Source organism: Trichosurus vulpecula, chromosome 8 (genome assembly GCF_011100635.1).
Source record: "Trichosurus vulpecula isolate mTriVul1 chromosome 8, mTriVul1.pri, whole genome shotgun sequence".
NCBI classification, from domain to species: domain Eukaryota; kingdom Metazoa; phylum Chordata; class Mammalia; order Diprotodontia; family Phalangeridae; genus Trichosurus; species Trichosurus vulpecula.
The window spans coordinates 42,359,560-42,385,417 of record NC_050580.1 but is presented as its reverse complement, the minus strand read 5'-3'; the positions used below and the strand labels follow the sequence as shown (position 1 = coordinate 42,385,417).

Genomic DNA, 25,858 nt, shown 5'->3' with positions numbered 1-25,858 from the left:
CAAAACATTTGCACAGTTTAGTGACTCTCTTGGTTTTGTTTCAAAGTACATGCCGGAATTGTTGGACCAGAATGGTTGGCTCCATAAACAGTCCAGTATTGTGTCCCACTTTTCACTGCCTCTCCATCTAGTGTCATTTTCCCTTTTAGTCATCTTTGTTGATCTGAGAGGTGTTAGCCAGAAACTTAGATTTGTTTTAAGTTTTACCCTTCTTATTACTTCATTAGATTTGAGGGCTGGGGCTATCTTTTGCCCTTTTTTGAGGGTGTCTCCAGTGCCTGACATATAGTAGGCATTTCATAAATATTTATTGACAATTCATTGTTAATTGGAACAATGATGTTAAACTCAAATAGAAACATAGGCCATTACACTGTATGCAAGGATTTCCATTGACCACATTGACTAACAAAATCACACATGAAAATTATTTATGTATTATTATATTTTAATTTATTTTTAATATTACATTTTTATCTGATTCTGGTCTTTTTTGATAGAGTTGTTTCAACAATATGGTACTGTGTGTTTTATACCTTTGATTTGGGGCATCATTTCACATGTTTATTATAGTCTGCCTTCCTTTTTTGTGAATGACCTATTCATATTCTTTGATCATTGGTTTAGAGGGGAATGGTTTATGTTCTTATATATCTATAAAAGTTTCTTATATATTTTGCATAGTAGACATTTATCATAGAAATTTGGTGGCAAAGAGCTTTCCCCCCTTTTATCTCATAATAAACTTAGAAATAAATGTATTTCTCCATGGAACATAATACATTTTAAGAAAAACTCAATGGAAATGCATTGTGGGAGGCTCTATCTCAATTGAATGACTGGATTTTTTTCTCAGCTTAGTCAACTGTAATATGTATAAACCATCAGAAGCTGACAATCATCAGAGAGAAAGAAGTTAACTTTAACACATAGCTTACACACTAAGATTCTTGTCTTAGAAGATGTATTTGTTAAATGTTGATCATGGCACTTTACAGTTTTCTCTTCACAAAAACTCTGTGAAGAAGGTGGTACAGGCATTTTTATCTCCATTTTCAGATGAGAAAATTGAGCCTCAGAGAAGTGAGGTGACTTGTCCAATCAAGGTCACACAGTTGATAAGTGGCAAAGCCCTGAATGGTATCCAGATCTTCTGACCCCAAATTCAGGGCTCTTTCCCCTACAACATGCTGTCTGGTGATAGTAGTAACCTCATGATAGTTGTGTGGTGGTGTTTTTTCTTCCTGAAGTATTTCCTGGCATTCTTCCTTTTTTGTATCCTTTGTGTATCATGGTGTCAGGCACAATGCTATACTGTAGCTACAGAAGGAACATCGGAGGCAGCAAGAAAAACTATAAGGAAGAATCCACTCCTTGGAACCTGGGGTGAATGGTATAGAGGTATGTCAGCTGTCTTAGCCTGTTTCCTGCCATTTTTATGAAAAAGAAAGGATGGAAGGAAACCTTTATTCAGTGCCTTTTCACTGAAAGTTTCACTTTTCATGTATTAATTAATTTGATCCTCAAAACAAGCCTGTGAGGTATTTTATTATCTCCATTTTACAGATGAGGAAACTGAAGCAAACAGGAGTACAGTGATTTGCCCAGGGTTATACAGCTAGTAAGTATCTGAGGCAAAATATGAATTTAAGTCTTCCTAAATATATCCCCCATAAAGCAGTAGAGTAGGAAATCCCATGAACCTGAGGGTACATTATATTGCCATAAGGCTTAAAATGAGCTAATTATTACTGCAGTGTTTCATTCTATGTCCTGATCTAAATATGTCTAAAATAGGAGTACTTAATATCTTTTGTGTCATGGATCTCTTTGGCAGTCTGGTGAAGCCTTCAGAACTCTTCTCAAAAAAATAAATTCTCAAATGCACAAAATAAAGTACATGAGATTACAAAAGAAACCAATGATATTAAGATTTACCAACATATTTTTAAATACAAATTCATGACCCCTTAGGTTAAGAATCCCTAATCTAGAATATTATACTCAGTTCTAGGAGCCACAGTAGGAAGGATATAGATCAAATTGAGAAGCAGCATGGAGAAGTGATTAAGGATTTGGCCTCAGAGTGAGGAAGAACTGGGTTGCTGCTCTTTGGAGGAAAGATTAGGGACTTTCTGAGTTGGGAGGGGGATTTGGAGAATTTAGGGAATTGGGAATGGGGAGAGTGGGCAGGTAGACTTTTCAGGATGTGAAACAGGATGGCACTCTGTTCCCACAATTAGCAAGCAGGTGTAATGAAACTTAAGTCTCAAAATGGGTCAATTTTACAAAATGGTGTCAGTTAAGTTCATATGATTCCCATAATTCTTTTAATTCCCACTTTGATTCATGGGGGAGAGGGCCAGCCCACTCCCCCCATAGATCATTTATTTAAAAGTAAAATTTATAAGGGTTTAATGAGGTCATGTTCACTATCAACCTTACATACAAAGAAAAGACCACTGGGAACCATCCTCTTGCATAGCTTAGTACAATAGCTAAGACAAAGCCTAAGAACAAGAATGATTATATCTCCTAAGGAGATAAACCTTGTTAAATAAACTCTATCAGTGAACTAAGTCAGGCAATAGACCAAACTACTTAGAGGACTCACGATGGACTAATTTTGAGAGATGAGATTTACATGTCACCAAGGTAACAAAGAAAACTCAGGAAACTTAAACACCCTGAAACAAAGGGTCAAAGCAATACAATACTGGTCAGGGATATTAAATAGCATCAAATCTCCTTGCATCTTAGTAATTATTCTCACCTAACATATACCATAACAGGGGAAAACTCCCTTAGCTCTGTTTCATTCTGAGAACAAGCAGTATGGAACAAAGGTCCACGTTACTCCAAAGGTATCAAAGCCAGCCTCAGAATTAACCAGTGGGAAAATTTTTTGTTCAGAAGGAAGTAGTATCATTGGGAAAATGTGTCAACAAGATCCTATTTTAGGCCATGCCAAGGTCACCTCCTAAACTTTTCCAAGGGAGAGACATCTAACTGTCGCAGTTCTCAGAGTGTGACAAATGCCATTTTTTCCTTCCATGGTGGATTATTGCCTTCATGACAATTTGCACACCATCAAAATAATCAAAACTTAAAACAGTATCCACTTGTAGTCCTAAGAGTTTTTACCTCAAATAGAAAATTTTCACTATTCACAGCTTAGGGTTTCAAATATTATTAGTTTTCTCATGCTTTCCTAACACTTACGTTTCATTTATCCTTCCCTAAGAAGTTGAAAATAACCACGTTCTGGGGTTCTTTAAATTATAGATACAGTGAATACATAATAGTTAATCCAAAACTCACTTAACAATAATAGACTACAGATTAAATGACCCTATCTTAAAATCTTGGAATCCAAAGTCTACCATTATCCAGTTGGCTCAAATATGTGACTTCATTATATTCAGATAAAATTCACAATCTTATATCTGATAGCCAAATAAATTCAAATGAAAATTCATTCTTTGTTATAACGGACTGGTAAATTCCCTCCTTTTCATAGAGCATGGGAAAGGGGATCCTATTTTCTTAGCTGTAGGTTTTCAAATTTTAGTTGTTTAGAATTTTATGTCATACATTCCAGGGATGAAAAGTTTCTATGAGCCAGCCCGAATAAAATGTCTTAAAGGACCTCACAGATGAGAATATCTTGAAAGGTCTGTATGACTTTCCCTAACATTATTATCAATTATTCTTATTATCTATTTTAAAACAAAATATATCCCAGCAAATATTTAACAGTTTTCAAATATTTATTTTTAAAATCACATTCTTAACTCAATTTGTAATCCAACAGTATCAAATTAAAAGAGAACTTATTTGTCTAACAGCATTTCTGACAATGGTTTCTCAAATTTCACAATATAAGAAAAGTTTTTAGAAGCACTATAATTATGTATTTCAAACATGAAACAAAACATTATTAGATGACATCAATTCAGTCAAATGTACTACCAAATTGTCTTACACGGAAAATCCTTCATTTTATCACCTTTGGCATTTTATACTATTCACTTCTGAAATTTGCTATAGAGTTATCCAGTGTATAGCAATCACATTCAATTAAAGAAATAATAACAACAGTAGCCAACATTTATATAATGCTTACCATATGCCAGGCACTGTGTTAAGCACTTCATAATCATTATATCATTTAGTCCTCACAATGACCCTGGGAGTTGTGTGCTAATCCTATCCCTTTATAAATTAGGAAACAGAGACAAATAGAGGTAAAATTATTTGCTAAAGGTCACACAGATAATAAATTTCTGAGACTAGGGTGTAACTAAGGCTTCCCTGATCTATTCATTTTTCCACTTTTTATTTTGCATTCGATGCCACAAGTAATAGCAGAATACATTTCACCATATCGCAATTTAGTTACAGGACAAATTTCAACCAAATAAAAACTAAATTTCCTACCACAAAATCAAAATCTCAGTTTTCCAGGGATATTAAAATTTAGATGCCAGAGTTAACAGTTCTCTCATTTTCAAAGGTTCATGGTAGCACTTTACCTTTTCATAAACTTCTTAGGAATTACCTTTAAAATCATCTCATAAGCAAAATAATTTCATTATTTGTGTTAATCACCTAGCCGCATCCTCTCACCTTTCCCTCAGGCTTTTCAGCTGCAATTCCAGAGGCTCCAAGTAGCAGCCTTGCATTCCCATCCCCTTGCTTTGGAGCTTGAGAGATTTCATAAGATCAGAATACATTCTTACAATGGTCTTTCTGAGGCTGAGTACTATATTTTCCAAATGTACCCTAGATTATTTAAATAACTAATTTTCACTCATATTTCTCCATTGCAATTTAGCACAAAAATTTAAGCAACCCCAATTAATTGAAATACTATTACCTTTAGGGTTTCTAAGAGCTTACAAATGCATGGTTTCATTCTAACATTCTTTCATGACCTGGTTTCTAATTTACTGAACAAACTAATTCTATTATAAAAAACTTTGAAAATTTGACTTAAGTCTTCTCCAAAGATATTCCTAGTCCCTGGGCCCCTCACCCTGCCATTTCTCCTCCTTGTGAATGTCTATCCCTATTATTCATAACAGGATGTGGGCCCAGGCAACATTGAGTGTTGGACAGGTGGTCCTACATGGCTGGGGTTGGGGTTTGATGGTCTCTCCTCATAGGCTCCTCTTCATTATAAATCTCCCTTCCTATGCCTTAATTAAATTTTATTTATTTTTAAGTTGCTTTCTGATCTAAACAAGCTTTTCTCTTTTCTTTGTCAAGAATCATCAAGTACAGCACACTCATTTCCCCCTCCTTTTTCCTTGAATCAGTGAAATTTCTTTCCCTCATTCCACAAAATAATAGTTTTCAATCTCCAGAGAAAGGGGAATAAGTCCCTGTAATTTTCACTTTCAAAGCCTCATTCTTTTTTTCCCTTAAAACAAATTCTATGGAGTAGTACCCAAAACTCACTAAGACCTTTTAGCATTTGTTAAGCTTTTGTTAAGTACTTTATTAGATAGGACAAAGAGAAAGGGTGATTTCCTTATTCAATAACTGCCCCAAACCTACTTATCTCAGTGGAATCAACCCACCTCAGATCTCTTTCCTAACTCCAAATTCTTCCCTCAGTAAAAGGGAGAGAGGTGTGTAAGGTTAATCTGCAAACCTTCAAAATTTACTAAGATGTTTTCAGCAGCTTCCATAATTTGGAAATTTACAAGTAAAGGTATTACTTATAGTTATAAATTCCATCTCTAATTTATTTATAATGCCACAAATTTCTTCAAACCAGGAAAAAGCTTTTCTTTCTTTGATTATCTAACTTTAATTAATATAACCCCAACCAACCTAGGCCTGAAATGACAGAGAGAATCTATCTTGGAGAGTTTTTTCTTTTTAGCTTAATCTCTTGCTAAAAGCCTAAACTGGCAATTAGTCCTGCTCACTTGGACAGAGAGTTTAACATAAAATTATAGAAAACTGGGAGAACTACTTCAAGTATGAAACTAAAACTTCATTAATCTTTCTACCTAATCTTTCTAAACTCTTTGTCAGCCTTTTCTACAGTAGTAGGAGAATCTACAAATAACATTAAATATGATCTAAGACAAAGATTTTTTCTAAGCATTTTACAAAGAAACAAAAACATGGACAAAACAATAAGAGAAATACATACTTGCTACCCACCTTCTTTCCTACTGAAAATCTAATCTCAAAGCCTTTAATTTGTTGTAATTAAAAGTCCCTTTTCCAGGCCAAATTTGGGATCCATTTCTATGTTTATATATTTTAGAACATTCTGAATTTCTTTAATGTCAGGTTTTCTTTGAGGGGGGGAAGGCAAGGAAATTGGGGTCAAGTGACTTGCCCAAGGTCACACAGCTAGTAAGTGTCAAATGTCTGAGACTGGATTTAAACTCAGGTCCACCTGACTGCAGAGCAGGTGCTCTATTCACTACATCACCTAGCTGCCCCATAATGTCACTTGTAACTAGTGTACTCTTCTCTTGGTCCCAGAATAAAAGAAAATTTTCTAGGGGTTGGGGGGTTCCCATTTTGATGCTACACTGAGATCCTATAATTTCTCCATGGGAACTTCCCTTAGAGGCTTACCCTAGCTTATTTCACTAAGGGGACATCTCCTACATTGAGGAATCTTGCTTACTTCAGCCTATGTCCTTAAAGGGACCTCTAAGGGAGGCATCCTGGTCCCAACAACATGGGGGCTTACCTTTGCTCAGAAAAATATTGAGATTGATGGGAGTTCAACCTCTGAGGACAGTCTTCCTTGAAGAAATCCCTCAGAGAAATGTACAGAGTTTTTAATATAGGTGTCCTTTTGAAATTCTTACTCATCTTGGCTAACTTTGCCAAAAAATGTGATGGGTGAAATCTGTAATAACCAAGGAAACAATGGTTCAAGTTAACAAGCATATCAATTTATTAAGCAATACATGCCAATTGTATCAGGCCACCTCAGCTTGGCACAAGACCCCAAATACAGGGGAAGATAAATTTTTATGCCTTAAAAGTGAACAATTAATAGGATGTCAACCAGGATACAAGATTAGGCAATCTGATTTCTCATTGGAAGAAAGATTGGAGACTTTCTGAGTTGGGAGGAGGACTTGGGGAGTTTGGGGAATTGAGAGGGTGGAGAATGAGCATGTGGATGTTCTAGGATGTGAAATAGTATGTCACTCAATTCCTGATTAGTAAGCGAGTGGAATTTACAGGAAATGAAACTTAAGTCTCAAAATGGAGTCAATTTTACAAGATGGAGTCAGTTTGGTTGAGACAGTTCTCACAGTTCTCTCAGTACATATCCACCAAGATAGATACTTTAAAGTGGCCATTATATAAGAAGAGGAAAATTAGAGGAACCCAGAAATTCACAAGAGACAGAAACAAGAAAAGAACCAGTAATAAAATACATGGCCTCAGATGGAAACAATAGAACAAAGTATGAGCAATAAGCAAGGTGGCAAAGAGATTTTAATTCAATAATTCACATATGACTTAGTAGGTCCTAAGTAATGTTTTTATTTTCCACTGTTAATTATCTCCAATTTATCTTGTACGTATCTTATCTGTACACAGCTACTTGAACAATGTGTCAACTATTTCCCTCAACAGACTGAGAGTTTCTTAAGAACAGGGAAAATTTTGGTTTTTGCCTTTCTCTATATTCCCAGTACCTAACACAGCACTTGTAATATAGTAGGTACTTAATAAATGCTTGTTGACTGGATTAAAACTTAGTGGAATGAGAACAGAACTGGGAAACAAATCTGAAAGGGTATATCTTATTGAAAAGGAACAGAATTGAAAAAAGTCAGGTAAGGTTCAAATGAGCATTGCATATTAAGGAGATATCCTCAAGGAGGAAATTCAGAAATCAGAAATTGTGGAAACATAATGAGAGCTTTAGGATGAAGATTAGGAAAGATAGTAACAGAAATGTAGTATACTTTATTGGGGTATATTACAGAATACCACGGCAGAAAGAAGAAATAGAGGATTTCAGGAAACTGGACACAATCAACCCACAAGCCTTTATTAAGTGCATCATGAGCCTGGCAGCCTGATACCTTGGCATAGCAGCACTATATAGTAATGACAGAAGACGACAATGATCTGGAAATCTTTTGGGGCTCGCTTTCTGCCAAAATCAGAAGAGTTAATAATTCCTTGACTTGCCTTAAAGGTAATATCATTCTTCAAAAGGTAGGAGGATCAATTAAGGTAACATACTCTAGATCACATTTTTATCAACAAGGAAGAACTGGTTGCTTAGATTAAAATGATGAGGACTTTGGTGGGAAGTAACCACTTTATCCTTAAATTTTTGACAGAAAAGCTTGGAGTAGTCTGACCTATACCTTTAGTTTAGAGAGAACAGATGTCAGAGAGTTCATAGGAAGGATTATATATCATGGTAGAACTATCTATAGACATTTTGACCTAGGGAGTTTCTAATCTCTTGAAAGATGAAATTCTGAAACCCCAAAGTGAAACAAATATGGTATAATGAAAAATGGGCATTGTCTAAATGCATAGATATGGAACTAATTAATCAACTTAGATTGAAAGAAAATATGTATAGGAGACTACAGCAAAGGTCATACTAATCAGTCAACAGTTAATAGGTATTTATTAAGTACTTTCTCTGTTCCAGCTACAGTTTGGAGGATAGCAAGAAAAGGAAAAACATGGTCCCTGTCCTTAATAAGTTCATATTCTAATAGGGGAGAGACCATGCAAAAACAATAAAAAATACATACATTTTAATGGAAGCTAATCTTAGAAGGAGGACCAGCAAGGTGGTAAAGTGATTAGACCACTGGGCTTGGAGTAAAAAAGACTCCTCTTCCTGAGTTCAAATCTGGCCTCACACACTTGTAGCTGTGTGACCCTGGGCAAGTGACTTAATCCTGTCTGCCTCACTTTCCTGTTGTATAAAATAAGCTGGAGAAGTAAATGACAAACCACTCCAATATCTTTGCCAAGAAAACCCTAAATGTGGTCACAAAGGGTTAGATGTGACTAAACAAAAATCTCAGAGGAAAGATGCTACAGTTGGATGGTAAAGGAAGATGTTGGGAAAAAATTTTTCTACAAAGTAGCATTAGAACTGAGTTTTGAAGGAGGCTGAGGAAGACAATGGCTAGAGGTGAGGAGAACCCTCCAAGCATGGGAGACATAATAAAATGGGTCATGATTCTAAAATATAGTGCCAGAAATGCTCACGCTCAGAAGGATATTGGTGAAGAAAACAAAATACAACTAGAAGGTGGATACTTTTATAATTATATTGAGGAAGAGGATCAAAGAAGGAATGTCTGTTGCTCAGGTGGATGTCAAATCAAATCAAAGAGAATTTATCAAATACCTACTATGTGCCAAGCACTGTGTTAAGCTCTGGGGATGCAAAGAAAGGCAAAACCAGTCTCTACTCTCAAGGGTTCCACATTCTAATGGGGAGACAACATGCAAATAAATGTCTACAAACAAACTATATAAAAGATAAATTGGAGATAATCAACAGAGCTGTAGCAGGGCTGAAGCCAATTCTAGCACCAGTATAATGAGCCTCTCAGAGTGGGAATCCTAGGTTGCCTAAGGAGGATTGAACAGTGCCAGGCTGGAAATGGAGCAGGTCAAGTCCTCCTGAGCTGATCAGTGGTAGAGTTAGGCCTATGAATGGCCACTGCACTTTCAGCCTGGCTGAGATAAGGAGATTCAGTACCTAAAGAAGGAAAGGGAAGATAAGGAAGAAAGGAAAAAAGGAAAAGAAAAATATGAAATGGATAACTGAAATAACATCAATATAATGATTTTATCCAGAAGATTGACCAATGTAAATTGATTATTACAAGGAAACCAAAATAACCTTAAAAGTGACTGTAAGAAAACTATTATTTATTTTATGATTTATTTGCCAAATAGAAGACTCCTGCCAAAGACAATACTTGGTTAGAATAAAAACTTGTATGTAAAATCTGATGAAGAAAGATAATGGATAATTATGAACAGGATCATTTCATTTAAAAAAGGGAAGTAATGGAGGGAAAATCAATTTAAAGAAAGCTCAGAAAAATATCTAACCAAACAAAGTCATCCTAAGGGCATGCAAAGATGAATATGTAAAGATTATAAACAGAATAAAAATAGAAAAACATTTATATGTAAAAAAAAGAAAAAGATTTCCCAAATTAACTATAAAAAACATTAATTTTTTTCCACCAAGGACAGTAAAACCACCTGTAATAGCAAGTAAAGTGGAACTTTTTTGTTGTCTTTTGTTTTGGAGTGTTTCTTAGCATTAAGGCAATCAAGTACCTTTGAGTCTTGCCTTTGCTTGAATCAAGAGTCTTTGATGACCTACTTAAGTCATGGGAAGGCTTAGGTCACATGGGTTTGAGTCACATGGTTGTGATGCCCTCTGACCCTGAAGAAGTGTATATATACTCTGAGGTTAGCATTCTGCTTGAGGCTAACTCATGGGAAGACTGTTCCTGTGATTTAGCCAGACAAGACTCTGGGTGGTAGCCGTTGGAGTCCCCCAGCTTTGAAAACCCAGATGTTGGTGCTTCTCTCTCTGGCAACTGTATGTATTGCTATAGTTAGATGATTAGAAGCCTGTCTACTGATTTGTGTTTATTTGTTCTGTTTATATAATGTATGCTTGTAATTTCTGTTTGTATTCTCTTTGAAGTTCAGGGTGCTGGCTTTTCCTCCTGAACTAAATAAACGATATATGTACGTTTAATTAAAGTAAGATTGTAAACCCATTAAAGTTGCTTTCCTTAGAAAAGCAGATCAAAGAACCTGTGCTAGCAAACCTTCTTGTGTGCTGGTGTAATTGGTCTTATACAGCCACAGTAGTAGCTAGTAGCACTGTTGTTACACCACCACACTTGTACCCTAAAATCAAAAGCCCACATGCATTTGTAGAAAAAGTATACATGCTCGCCTTTTTTGCTTCTCTTTTGTTTTTGTTTTTGGGTGTTTTTTTTGGTTCTGTTTCTTCTTTCTCATGATTCATTCCAATGGTCAAAATTCTTCTCCACAACTTGACTAGTGCATAAATTAATTCAATGCGAAGTTATACAGGACAGTTATGTGAGCTTCCATGCCATCTTGGGGAGGGAGGGGGGAGGGAGGAGAGAAAATCTGGAACTCAAAACTATGTAGAACCATGTATGGTAAACTAAAAATAAATAAATTAATTAAAAAAAGAAAAAGTATATATCATACTAAAGAGAACAAAGATGGAAAAGAATAAACTAAACAACTGAATTGGATCAAGTGTATATTGAGAAGATCTGCATTGGAGGCAACCCAATTGGGGTATACAATATGGTGCCTTACATATTCTTTTGCCACAAACCATTGTCCAACCCTACCCCAAAATCATTCAAGATTCATCAAAAGAGATAACAGAAATAACCTTGTTAGATGACCCTCTGATCGTAAATATTAGGCAAGGCAGAGAACAGGAAGTTGTATGCTTGGTGAGGTACTCCAGAGGTACTAAAGCTACAGAACATTTTAGGGCCTCCCAGAAGAGACCTGCAATTGCTCAAAATAATTTGGCCTGTCCATTTACACAGGAAATACTAAGTGGATGAAGAATGTCTGTTGTTAAAATTTCAACACACATTTGGATAGACTGTGTATAAAGCTTATCCTTGATAAAGCTATCTAGGACAGAAAGTATACGTGAAGATTGAATTGGTCCCAAAGTTGAGTACAAAAAGGAGAATCAGTTGGATAGCCTTTGGGAAATTACAAAGCTCCTGCAAAGCTGACCCCAAGCTTCCCATGAAAGTAAAGGTTCATCTTTTTAATATCTGCATCCTACTGGTGTTGCTGTATTACAGTGCACTACAGAATACAACTGCCTCTGAAGAATTAAAAGTGAATATCCTACAGAGGGCAATGGAAAGGCTCAGGGAGATAACAGAAATAACCTTGTTAGATGACCCTCTGATCATGAGAGGGCTGCAGTGCAATAACAAAAACAGCAAGATTATAATAACAACGATAATGATGGCAGTGATGCTGATGACAATGATAGATGACATTTTTATAGCACTTCCTACGTACAAGATGCTGCACTAAATGCTTTATATTACCAATGAGAAATTCTGAAGAATAGTTGTAAGTGGTATCTTCAAGCAATGTTATAATAGGAAGAAAAGATTGTCTAGTTGTATGGCAAGATTGAAGGATATGGATGATGGGTGATCAGCCAGAGTCCAGCATGTCAAGTGAACATCTGGTGATGAACTTACGAGAAGATATTGACAAGACCCGCACAGGATGAACAAGAATGGATGCCTTGCAATCTTCCTTGCTGGGGAAAATTTCTGAATAAATGAGATCACAGGTCCATTTTATTTTGAGAGTAAGAGAGAACATAGCTACCCTGGATGAGGTCAAATTACCAGGTCCCAGGGAATTACAATTTCAAGTACTGAATGTACTGGTAGATATGATTACTGGACCAATGTGAACAGTCTTTGAAGGATCATGGAAAATGGGGGAAAGGATGTAGGACTGAAGAAGGGCAAATGTGGCTTTTAAAAGGGCAAGAGAATGTAGCATATAAACTAGAGGCTAGTGAGAATGGCTTCTATTCCTGGTAACATTCTAGAACAAATTACGAATGAGATAATTAATCAATCATTCAACATTTATTAGATACCTACTTTGTGCCAGGAAAACAGAAAAAGGCAAAAGACAGTCCCTTTTCTCAAGAAGCTCAAAATCTAAGAGTCCAAACAAGGAATCAATTATCCCAAAATCAAGATAGTTTAATCAAAGACAGGTCATGCCAGACTAATTTAGTTTTCTTTTTTTTTTTGAGAAGAATATAGGGAAATGGTAGAAGGAGACTAGTTTTAACACAGAGTTTGTAAAAAAAATCCCTCATGCTTATAGAAAAGAACAAGAATTTTCTCCTAGTCAGTGTAATTAGGCATATTCTGGAATGACTAAATAGCTGGACTGAAAGAGTGATCTTTGATGGTTCTATGTCAACTTATTAAAATGGATCCGTTGGAGTGCCCTAGGGCTTTGCGTTTGTTCTATGCTATATAACATTTTTATTACTGACTTGGATGGCAAGTGTATCAAATTTGTAGATCAAGTAACTCTGAGAGGGATAACTAACGCATCAGATGCTAGAATTGGGATCCCCAAAAATCTTGACAGGTTAGAATGTTGGGTTGAAGAAAATAAGACGAAATGTAATAAGAACAACTGTCAAGTTGGGTTCAAAACATCAACTTCTCAAAGTGGGGGAAGCATAGCTAAATAGGAATTCACCTTTTAAAAAAAGTCCTATGTGTTTAATGGACTGTGAACTCAATATGATACAACTTGCAAAAAAGTTAATTTGATTTTTGGCTATGTTAAGAGAGCCATAGTTAGTGTTCAGGATTTGGGAGGTCCTCTCCCCTGGCAGGTCACACCTGCAGTGTTGTGTTCAGTTTTGGATACCACATTTTAAAAGGGTATTAATAAACTAGAGAGCGTATCAAGGAGTGTGACCAAGGTAGTTAAGGGCTTCGAGATCCTACAATGTGATGATTGGATAAGGGAACTGAGGGGGATTAAGATGAATAAGAGAACATTCAGGAAAGTCATGATAGCTCCAAGGACCTGAAGGACTGTCACTGAGAAGAGGAATTAGACTCACTCTATTTGGCCTTGGACCTATTTGGGTCAATGGGTAGATTTTGTAGAGGCAGATTTGGTTCTAATGTAAGGGGAAAAAATATCAAGCTGACTTCATCTCCTAATTTATACTAAGAAAATAAAGGCCATCTGCTGCAGCCCCTCATCTCTCGCATTCATTACCTTGAAATATTTCTTTATCATCCTCCATTCCCTTATCCTTTTCTCCAGTCTCAGAGGAAGATATGGCCCTTAACCTTGCCATGCAAACTCTTCCATTTGCACCCATGATTCCATCCCCTCTTGTTTCCTCCAATAACCTGCCCCCTGGATCATTCCCTCTCTTTCTCTTATCTTTGATCTTTTCTTGATCAGTATTTCCATATTTGCTTCTTACTAACATTCCCAAGTCTCTCTGATCCTTAAAAACAAAGTCTACAATTAACTCTGCCATTCCCTCAAGCTATCATCCTTTATCTCTTTTGCCTTTCCCAACAAAATTCCTAGAAAGATTGTCTATATTCATAGCCTTCACCTCCTCCTTCTTCTCAATATCCTGCAGTCTAGCTTCTGTCCCCACCATTTGACTGAAAATATTCTTTCTAGGTTTGTTGTTGTTCAGTTGTTTCAGTCATGGAGTGGTTTGTTATTTCCTTCTCCAGCTCATTTTACAGATGAGGAACCTGAAGCAAATAGGGTTAAGTAACTTGCCTAGAGTCACTCCCCTAGTAAGTGTCTGAGACCAGATTTGAACTTAGGAAGATGAGTCTTCCTGACTCGAGGCCAGGCACTCTATACACTGTGCCACCTAGCTGCCCTTTCTAGGTTACTTATATCTCAGTTGTTAAATACAACCCCTCCAGAGAAGTGATGATGAAGCATAGTATGCCCCCACCCTCCTGACAGAGAGGTGATAGATTCAGGATGCAGAATGGGATACATATTTTTTGGACATGGACAGTGTGGGAATTTGATCTTTTTACATATATATTTGCTACAAAGATTTTTCTTTTCTTTTTCCTGCAATGGAAGAGGTGAGAAGAGAAAATAGTTGAAAATTTTTAATTAAAATTTTGAAAACCTGAATGACCTTTTCTGTTCTTATCCTTACTGACTTTTCTGTAATATTTAATAGTATTCACCAATGTCTCCTCCAAGATACTTCATCTTCCATGTGTTTTTGTGACCCTGTTCTCACTGAGATCTTCTACTACCTATCCCATCATTACTTCTTATTCTTCTTTGCAAATCCTTACCCATGTGTCTTAAATGGATATACCCAGGGCTCTGTCTTTGGTTCTCTTTTCTCCTCTCTCTACACAGTATTTCCTAGTGATTTCATTGGTTTCCATGAATTTAATTCTTCTTCTGCAGTTGGTTCCTGAATTTACACATTCAGTCTTTCATCTGTCTCATCAGCACTGCATCTCCAAGTGCCTGCTGGACAGGCATCCAGACTACCTGTGTGTCCCAAAAGCAACTCACATTCAATATATCCAAAACAGAATATATTATCTTACCCCCTACATCCCCTCCTTGTTCTAACATTCCAATTCTTGTTGAGGGTACCACCATCTTCCCACTCTTCCAGATTATAACGCTGGAATAATAATCAACTTGGCAATCCTTTTTATCCTTCATATCCAATTACTTGACAGGTTTCTCAAAAACTTCTCTCACATCATTCCCTTTCTCTCCATTTCCATGGACACCACCCTACTGCTGGTTTTCATCACCTGTTGCCTGGATTATCAAAACAATATCCTAATTGGTCTTTCTGTATCCAATCTCTTACCTCTCTAAACCATCAGTTGCACAGCTTTCAGATGTACAGTAATAAAGTATACATCTGACCATGCCATTCCCTTCAGGCAGCTAGGTGGTGCAGTTGATGGAGAGCTGGGCTTGAAGTTAGGAAGACCTGAGGTCAAATATTGCCACAGATGCTTATTAGCCATGTGACCTTGGGCAAGTCACTAAACCTTTTATTTGCCTCAATTTCATCTACTGTAAAAAGGGGATAATAATAGCATCTTCCCCCAGGGTTGTTGTGAGGCTCAAATGAGATAATATTTGTAAAGTGCTTAGCACCATACCTGGTATATAGTAGGAACTTAATAAATGTTTATTTCTTTCCCTTCCCCCTGTTTGCTCAAGAAGCTTCAGTGTCTTGTTATTGCCTCTAGGAGAAAATACAAAATCCTATATTTGTCATTAAAGTCTTTCACAATTTAATGCCAGACTCTCTTTGTAACAGATTTCTCATTACTGCCCCAGTGACCTTCTATGTTCTAGTCAAACTAGACTATTTATTATACTTAGGTCATGAGATATCATCTCTCACTTCCTTGCTCTTGTACAAGCTGTCTCCTATGCCTGAAACTTCCTCCTCCCCTTTGTCTCTTGAATCTTAAACTTCCTGCAAGTTCAGCTCAAGTGCTCTCTCTTACGTAGGCTCCTTCCTCATCCCCTGAGTCATCCATTCTCTCTTCACCTTCCTCAAATTACTTGGTTTTTATTTTGAATAAATTTTGTATTTGATAGGAAGTGCAGAGAAATGGTTAGAGGAGTGGCCTTGAAATTAAGATGAGCTGGGTTTAAGTGTCACATCTCACATATATTAACTATGGGACTCTGGGCAAGTCATTGAATATCTCAGTATCTGTAAATGATTCTCTAGGATGATAAATTTCACAGTAGGTCCTCATCTGCATTTAGAGAAGTAATTTCCTCACCAGTACTCTCTACACTGATGAGATCACAGATCTGTACACAAGAAATCTTTCTCTCTCTCTCTCTCCCTCTCTCTCTCTCTCTCTCTCTCTCTCTCTCTCTCTCTCTCTCCCTCTCTCCCTCTCCCCCTCCCTCTCTCTCTCATTCTCTCTCTCACCCTCTCCCTCCCTCTCTCTCTCTCTCTCTCTCTCTCTCTCTCATTTGTCCCAGCTTGGGAGATAGACTTCTCATGTAGATGTATAAATACACACAGATGTGTATGTGTGTGTGTGTATTTCAACCTTGCCCCATATATATATACACACACATATATACACACACAATACATATATACATATATATGTATATACATACCTTTTTACTCATACATATATGTGTATATATACCTATCTATGCATATGCGCATATATACATATATAAATATAGGCATACACACAAACACAATTATTTCCTAGTTATCCTATATATAGCTTGCTCTGAGTGTATTTGTTTGCATGTTGAATCTCCTCATTTGGTTGTAAATTCCTTGAGGGCAAGGACTGTCTTTTTCCTTTTATTGTATTTTCAGTGCTTAGCATAGTGCCTGGCACATAGTAGGTATTTAATATATGTTGGATACCTATACATATATGTGCATGTAAATATATAAGTGAATATGTGTTATATACATATACATATCTGTGTGTAAGATTGATTAAATCGGTCACTTCATCCCACTTCCAAAACCTAATAAAATAACCTAGCCCTAATAACTTTTGAGAGCACTTCTATTAAATTAACCAATCAATGACATTATATCAATCTACACTTAGTAATTCCCCATGGATTTTCTGTTGAAATAACAAGCCAGTTGAGAACTCATCATTCCAGCAGGTTGCAAGCTAAAGGAGAGAACAGTTCATGGCAAGACCCTGAGAAAACTCATTGGAGGGAAGAGGAGTAGAGGCTCTTCTGCTTCCTGTTTCCTGTCCTCTCTCCACCCCCCCAGCACTTGCCCAGAGGAGGATGTTGTGAACTTCAAAAGATCAGAGGATTTGAACTTCTCATTGATGTCCTAGCAGCATCCCTGGTGTAGTGATGATTGGCAGCAATATCTACATCAGAAGCTGAGGACAAACAAGGCCCACTTGGTAAAAGCAGCTTCAGTGCTCTACAAGGAGAAAGTGACATCACACCTAAGGGAGAAATCTTGGGGACTCCAAGAAAAGCTCTTCCCAGGGGCTGTGTCACATTGTCTAAGCTTGTATCCACTGTCTCTTGGACTCTGTGTGTTCTAGTGGGAAAGAGGGTCATATAATTTTTGAGGAGATACTTTGTACCAATTATTCTTACAATGTCAACTTAACAAATAGGCATTTCAAAAAGTTAAGTCTATCTGGCTAATTGATATAAACTGATAATTGTGTAGGGAAGACCACTGATGAGGGCACATGAGCTTGAGTACTAGAAAGCCACTCTCCAGCTACTCAAGTTCTCCTAGAACTTTGAAGAGAAAAGAAGTAGTTTAGTTCTGGGAACTTGACATGTTAGTCCAAATAAGGATTGGGAGAGTAAAGCTAGAGTTGATATTGTACACACACACACACACACATACATACATACATACATACATACATACATATAAAAGGTATGCTGGAGTCAACTCATACCAGCTCACAAGAGCTGATTACTAAATTTTCAGTATGTGCATTTATACCTCAGAAATCGGCAGACACTACAAACTAGTTTGATTTATTATTGTGTTGATTTTCTAGTTTTAAGAAAGTTATTAAGAAAATCTTAATAATGTAGATTAAACTTAAATGTGTGCCAAGTGTACTTTTTCTGGAGAGAGAGAGAGAGAGAGAGAGAGAGAGAGAGAGAGAGAGAGAGAGAGAGAGAGAGAGAATATGATATTTTGTGTATGAAATTTGCTTACTTAAATATTATTTCCACTTAGTAGAATATAAGCTTCTTGAGGGCAGGGATTACTTTGTTCCTGTTTGTATCTCCAACACTGAGCAAATGCCAAGAAGATTTTGGGCTACACATGTAGTCAGGACTTAACATATGCTTGTTGATTGATTGATTGTCAGAAGAAAAAGGACCTCATCACCATCAGAAAGTGTTTCTCATATTTAAAAGCCTGTAGGCTCTTTCCTAAGGTTCAGAACAAAAGAACTCATTAGCTCTCATCTCTGTCTTTCAGGAGATCTTATAATTCAAAATGGGCAACAGTCATTGAATCTTAGAGTGTCATAGTAGGAAGAGGTTCAGGAATGTTTTTGTCCAAGTCCAAGATCACATGGCTTGCGGTAGTGCTGGGACTCAATTCTGGTGTCTTTATTAGTCTGATCTTCCTTTTACAACACCCTGCTCCCATGCTAATACAGACAAACAGCACCGTAAACATTTGAAAAGAAAAAGCTAATGGACAGAAACGTGGTCAAATCCTGCACAGGTCTAAGGTGGAGATGTGTTAGGGTTTGGAGAGATGGGGTGACTGTGGGGAGCCAGCTATATCCTGTTTAGGCCTCTTAGACCTCTGCAAGGCAGGGTCAATTGAGAATGGGTCTATTCATGGCAAGGCCAGTTTTAGGATAAGAAGGCTTGGCAAAGAGAACCCGCCTTTGTAGCTGATTATCTATATGGGAGATGACAGAAATGTTTCAGTCTGGTTATCTATGTAGGAGAGAATATAAATGTTTCAATTTGGTTAGCCTTGAGGAAAAATAGTGTCTCGCTCCCATGAACAAGGAGATAAAAAACTTAACCAGTGCTTTATTGTACTCTTCTTTGAAGTCAGGATGACTCAGCAATTAACCTGTATAAAATACTGTCAGTAACCTCCATTAAAATCAGTCTATAGCCTGACTATACGACTCACCTAGCCCCATGTCTTTGTCTTTTTGTGTCAATTACTTCATCATATATTCATGCCACTGCGGGCACAGTTGGTGCTCAGAACAGGGACCTGAAGTCCGGATGAAGTAGCATCTTACCAATACAGGCTCTGGAGCTGATGTAGGTTCCTAAACAATGAACTTGGTTTGCTGAGAAGCCACAAATTTATGTGCAATAGATAGAAAAGATTCTAACAATTGGCTTTTATACCAAGACAATTTAAATTTGAGAAGGAAAGATATTAAATGGAATCCCTTATGCATGTGAGTCCTCATAAATCTTCATTGCTTATTGCAGCTCTGTATCTGGCTCTAAGCTGTGATTGGTGAAACTTGCTGTTTAAGGCAAAAGGCACTTAGGTCCATAACTAATTTTGTTTTGAGTTTGAATTTGGGTATAGTTATCTGCACTGAAGATCTGTAATCATATCTGAATTTAAACAAAGCAAGGCTGTTTTATCCTATCATATTGGGTATGTCACATGTCCCTGCTTTTTCCTTCTATAGCAAATTTCTGTGATCAGAACAAGCACTTAGTATAAGATATAAACTTTCTTGTGTTATCTTACTAGGCAATCTAATCTTGTTTTTATCTAGAACTAGAACATGTGCAGAAATTTGTACAACCTGCTTAAGACTCACCTTAAGATGTTCTCTTTGTTTGAAAGGATTCTAAGAGCAGTATACAACATCTTTTTGACTAACAAACTTTGTGAGATCTAAGAATTCTGCAATAACTACAAACTTTGTTTATTACAATACTCTGAAATTAGTGTCACTTAAGGACTTTTTCACCAACTTGGTAAAGTTTTATGAACAAGGGTAGAAATGCATGAGAGCCACTTAGGGCTTGCTTTGTAAACATTCCTTAAGCAATGTGAGAATGTTATTTTGTTATTTGATTAATATCATGCTTGTCTAAAGTTTTGTTACAATTAATGATGCTAAAAAAAGAGGTTTGTGGTTTGTTTTGTAAATGCCATCAAAGAAACATGGCATGACTAAAAGGTTAAGATTCTATATGCATTGCGTTAAAAATTGACAATTTAATGTGTTTATGTATGTACTGAAGCCTGTTATTAATTCCTTAAGTGACATCTCATCCTCCTAGTGAGGAAATTAATAATGGATGAATGTAAAGTGTACGATTCTGGCTTATGATATGAATTTCTTAAATACAACAATTGGCCATGGTTCAAATTTTGAGTTTGTAAAAATGATCAGGGTTATAAAGATCAGAAATGGTAATTTAAAATTGTGCTAAGATCACTCTTGTAGGAGAATGGACAGAAAGCTGATTCCTATAAGAAGACAAGAAGAAGAAGATACTGTGCTGGAGATGGTGGAACAGATACCAAGGACCAGAAGATTTCATTGATGATGTTCCTTGCCAGACAGCTGCATAAGAAAAGACTTTTTGAATCTTAAAAAGACGATTGCATTTTTTATTTCTTTTTGGGTCTATGTATCTATATTTATAAAGGGGACTACGCCATTTGATTTGTCAATGCGTCAGTCAATACTTCCCATATATACTTAAATGGGTGATGGTTAAGGGGAATAATTCACATGTATCTATAGTGGTGAAGTGTCTACAAAAGAGAAAGGGGAGGGATTGATTGGATATTGATTGGAATGCTAAAATAGTGAAACGCCCCTCTTCCTGGTATTGATCCAGAGGGGGTAGCAAAAACAATTATCGACACTTTCAAAAAATTTAACCCATTTAATAATGTATTTTCGACTATTTTTCATACACTATCTTATATTCTTTGTTTGGTTATGGTAATTTTTTGTTTACCTTGTGTCCTTAGGATTATGAACGCTATGTTTAAGCCACCTAAAATTACAGAATAAAAGGGGGGAGATGTGGGGAGCCAGCTATATCCTGTTTAGGCCTCTTAGACCTCTGCAAGGCAGGGTCAATAGAGAATGGATCTATTCATGGCAAGGCCAGTTTTAGGATAAGAAGACTTGGTGAAGAAAACCCACCTTTGTAGCTGATTATCTATATGGGAGATGACGGAAATGTTTCAGTCTGTTTATCTATGTAGGAGAGAATATAAATGTTTCAATTTGGTTAGCCTTGAGGAAAAATAGTGTCTTGCTCCCAGAAACAAGGAGATAAAAACTTAACCAATGCTTTATTATACTCTTCTTTGAAGTCAGGATGACTCAGCAATTAACCTGTATAAAATACTGTCAGTAACTCCATGAAAATCAGTCTGTAGCCTGATTATACGATTCGCATAGCTCCATGTCTTTGTCTTTTTGTGTCGATTACTTCATCATATATTCACCCCACTGCGGGCACAGGTGACCATATAGAATTCTTCATTCTTTTCTTGGGAGAAATGGGAACTAAGAGAGTGATGGCTAATAGACCATGTGGTGAAGGGAAGTCCATGATCATAAAGGGTAAGATGAGTGGTGACTTACAGAAAGATGATCCTTTAACTGTCTTTTGTGTTTAGGGTGCAAGGCTCTGGATGGAATTATGCATCCCTTCAGATCTGAATGGATGACTAAGAATTGTTACAAGTGTCACTGTAATGAAGATGGAATTCAGTGCTGCAACATGTAAGTTCATATTGGATAGATCTCAAACCTTCCTGCCCCCTCCTATAGCATAGAATATGTGTGTGTAGTAGGAAGTAGAACGGACTTGAAGCCAGAAGTCTTGGGTTCAAATCCAGACTCTGCCACTTTTTAATCTCTGTTGTCTAGGACATATCTCTTAATTACTCTGAGTCTCAGTTTCCTCATACAGAAAATGATAATAGCTAGCATTTATATAGCACTTTAAAGTATGAAAAGCACTTTACAAATATTACCTCATTCTATCCTCAAAAACACTCTGGGCAGTAGGCACTATTATTATCCCCATTTTGATAATAATAATCATGAGAATAATTAACATTTATATATATATATATAGGTAGGTGGTATTATTATCCCATTTTACAGGTGAAGAAACTGAAGTAGGCAGAGGTTAAGTGACTTGCACAAAGTTATACAGCTACTAAGTGTCTGAGGCTGGATTTGAACTCAAGTCTTCCTGAATCCAGGTTTGTATTAGATTCACTACATCACCTAACTGTTTCTAGACTAAGGGGATTGATTGGAATCAACAGCCTCCAATGAATCAATACACATTTAGTAAGTGCTTCTCACCAGCCATGTAATGTTCTGGGGATAAAAAGACAGAAATGAAGGATCCCCTGCCATTTAAAGTCCCCTATGGCTCTCAGTCCGTGATCCTAAGAGAACTGAGAACTGACCTTTGGTTAGAGTAAGTCAGAAGGAGGTGCAGTTGAATGCAGAGGCAGAAGACACAGGCAGCTCTGGCTGCATCTGGGGCAAGATGCTAGCAGATAGTGTTGGCAAATCTGTCCGTGAAGGAAATTAGCCAGGAGATTCAGAAGGAACAAAGCTAGTGTGTCTTTTATAAAACTGACCTGAAAGCAGGAGTGGTCAAACTATTTTTCACAAAGTGTTGGATCTCTCAGGTTTCGGGTCTGGGATCAGACTTGTGCTTCCTCCTACTCAGGACACAGTTTATTTTGCTATTGGAGGAAGTGAGCAAATGTTACACTTGATTGTCACCTGAAATTTGACTCCTTGGTGGGGCCAGATATTGGTGCTTTGATGGAAAGTAGAACTACTTTTAGAACCAACTGATGTCTCTCTTATCTTTAAATTCAACAGTCGTCTATTTATATACAAGACACTGGTTAGCAAAAAATGAAATAGTACTCAAGAAGTTTACATTTTGTTGCCAGGGAGGATCTCTGGAGGGCATGGATTACTTCATTTTTTGCTTAGTAGTATCTTGTATATAATAAGGGTAAGTATAATAGAAGTTAATTTAAGGTGGTAGAGGTGCAGAGAATTAGAGGAGGCCTGTAGAGGAGGAAGCACCTGAGCTTAGGGCAGCTAGGTGGCAATGGATAGAGTGCCAAGGTTGGAGTCAGGAAGACTCATCTTCCTGAGTTCAAATTCTAGCCTCAGACACTTCCTAGCTGTGTGACCCTCAGCAAGTCCCTTCACCCTCTTTGTCTGTTTTCTCATCTGTAAAATGGGCTGGAAAAGGAAATGGCAAACCACTCCATATCTTTGCCAAGGAAATCTCAAATAAGGTCATGAGGAGTCAGATATGACTGAAGCAAATGAGCAATACCAACCACCAGCACCACCTAAGCTTAGCTTTGAATGAAGGTTAAGAATTTGAGCATCATAGAAGAGGAAGGAGTATATTCAAGGCACAGGGGATAAAGAGCCTTTGGGAATGTAGGGAGGCAGGAGGCAGTGGAATAAGTCTCCTGGGAACAGCCATTAGTCTGTTTTGGCTGACAGAGAGTGCAGGAAGGAGAAATGGGAAATAAGAAGGGAGTTATGTCAAATCACATTTTTGTTGTTCCCCAGACCCAATTCCTGCCTCCATGCATAGGCTCTTCCTCGTGTCTTGAATGTATTCTCTTCACCTCTGCCGTTTAGAACTCCTAGTTTCCTTGTTTGATTCTGGAACTCCCCTCTGCCTTGGACTACCTCCCCCTGGACCAGTTCTGTCTATGGAAATATACTCCTCCTTTCAGGCCAAGTTCAAGGGCCACCTCCTCCCTGAGATCTTTCTGATCTCTCTAGCTACATGTCATCTTCCTTCCCTTTGAAATCCCGTACTGATTTATTCTCTCCCTCTTTCCCTCCCTCTTCCTTTCCCTCTCCCCCCTCGTCCTCTCCTTCTCTTCTTTCCTTCTCCACCTCCTCTCTTCTTTTCTCCTTCTCCCCCCTCTTGTTCTCTCTCCTTCTTCTCTTCCCTTTCCCTTTCCCTCTCACCCTTTTCCTTTCCTCTTCCATTCCTTCTCTCCCTCCCTCCTCCACCTCCCCTCTCTCTCACTGTCTCTGTCTGTTTGTCTCTCTGTCTGTCTCTGTCTTTCTCTGTCTCTATCTCTGTCTGTCTCTATCTCTCTGATTAAAATCTTTCTCTCTAAATCTGCTCTTCATTCTGACTTCATTATTTCTGTAAGGAGAATATAAGCACCTTCTGGGCAAGGCTGTTCTGGATTTCTTTCTTTGCATCCCTAGTTCCCAGCATATAGGAGAGCCATAATATTTGTTGAAACTTAATAAAGGGCCACACAGCCTCTGCTCAAAGAACTCCATCGATTAGGAGAGAACTTGTGAGCTATCTCATCAGAACTTCCCCTTACCATACCATAGACTTGCTTTACTGAATTACCTTAAATCTCTTTTCTTTTGTCTGATTATAACTTCCTGAATTATGCCCAATTCCTATTCATTCCTGACTTTCTTTCTCCTCTCTTTCCATCCCACAAGAACTTCCTTATGTTGATTCTGCACAAATTTGGTTTATACTTGTATATCTACAGGTAAGTTCCTTGAGGGTAGGGGCTTGTCATTTTTGTCTTTGTATCACTAGTGCTTAACAGAGTGCCTGGCACATAGTAGGCACTTAATAAATGCTTGTTGATTGATTGGAATTAGGGTTATATTAACTCTTTTCTCTACTTCTACTGTCACCACACCAGTTCAGGCCCCCATCATCTCTCACTTGGACTATTACAGTAGTCTCCTGATTGATCTCTATGATCAAGGGTGCTTCTTACTTCAGTCCATCTTCCCCACAACTGTTAATACTGAAAGAAGAGGTCTGACTTGGTCACTACCCTGCTCAATTAACTCCTGTGGCTCTCTCTTAATTTTAGCACCAAATAAAAATTCCTGTTTGGCATTTAATGTTCTTCACAGCCTAGCTCTCTGCTACCTTTCCAGTCCTATTATACATTGATCTCTTCTACACATTCTATAAGTACAATCTGGCCTTTTTGCTGTTCTTTATGCACAGACTTTCATCTCCCATCTCCGGATCTCTTTGCACTGGCTTTACCCTATGCCTAGAATACACTCCTCTTCACCTTTGTTCATAGAAGAACACAGTTGCCTTAAAATTTCAATTTAAATAGCATTTCCTGCTTGATGTGTTCCCTAATCCCCCCAGATTCTTGAAATCACTTTGTATTTTTGTGCAAATTTTGTATACATTGTATATCTGTATATATATATATGTATATATGCATTCACACACACGTGTGTGTGTGTGTGTGTGTGTGTGTGTGTGCGTGTGATCCCTGGTAGAATTTAAGTTCCTTGAGGGCAGGAATTATTTAATCTCTAGTATCTAATTAATTTAATCTCTAGTAGCTAATATAGTGCCTGGCACAAGAAGGTGCTTAATAAATGTTTCTTGATTTTTCTCTTTATCACAGAGCTGTTAAAACAATAGATATTGATGAAGAGAATTGCTTGACCTTTCTGAACAAGGCAACCTGCACATACCTAATCCTGAATAAAGAAGACTCCACCAAACCCTGTCTGGCCAATGCTTGGGTTGGATAACTTTGACCCTTCTTAGTGCTGCCGCCACATTTGTAGTTTCCCATAAGCCGGTGAAAATCAGTGCTCCTCTACTTGGAATGAGGTTTGAAGAGTTTGAAGCCATGCTTTTTGTGAGCAATACCTTGCTTCCCCCTTCTTGGGAGATT

General features: G+C 37.4%; 1 pseudogene; it reads left to right on the top strand.

The window, feature by feature from the left end:
* Positions 1 to 1,187: 1,187 nt before the first annotated feature.
* LOC118829464 lies at positions 1,188 to 25,728 on the top strand (annotated as a pseudogene).
* Positions 25,729 to 25,858: the final 130 nt, after the last annotated feature.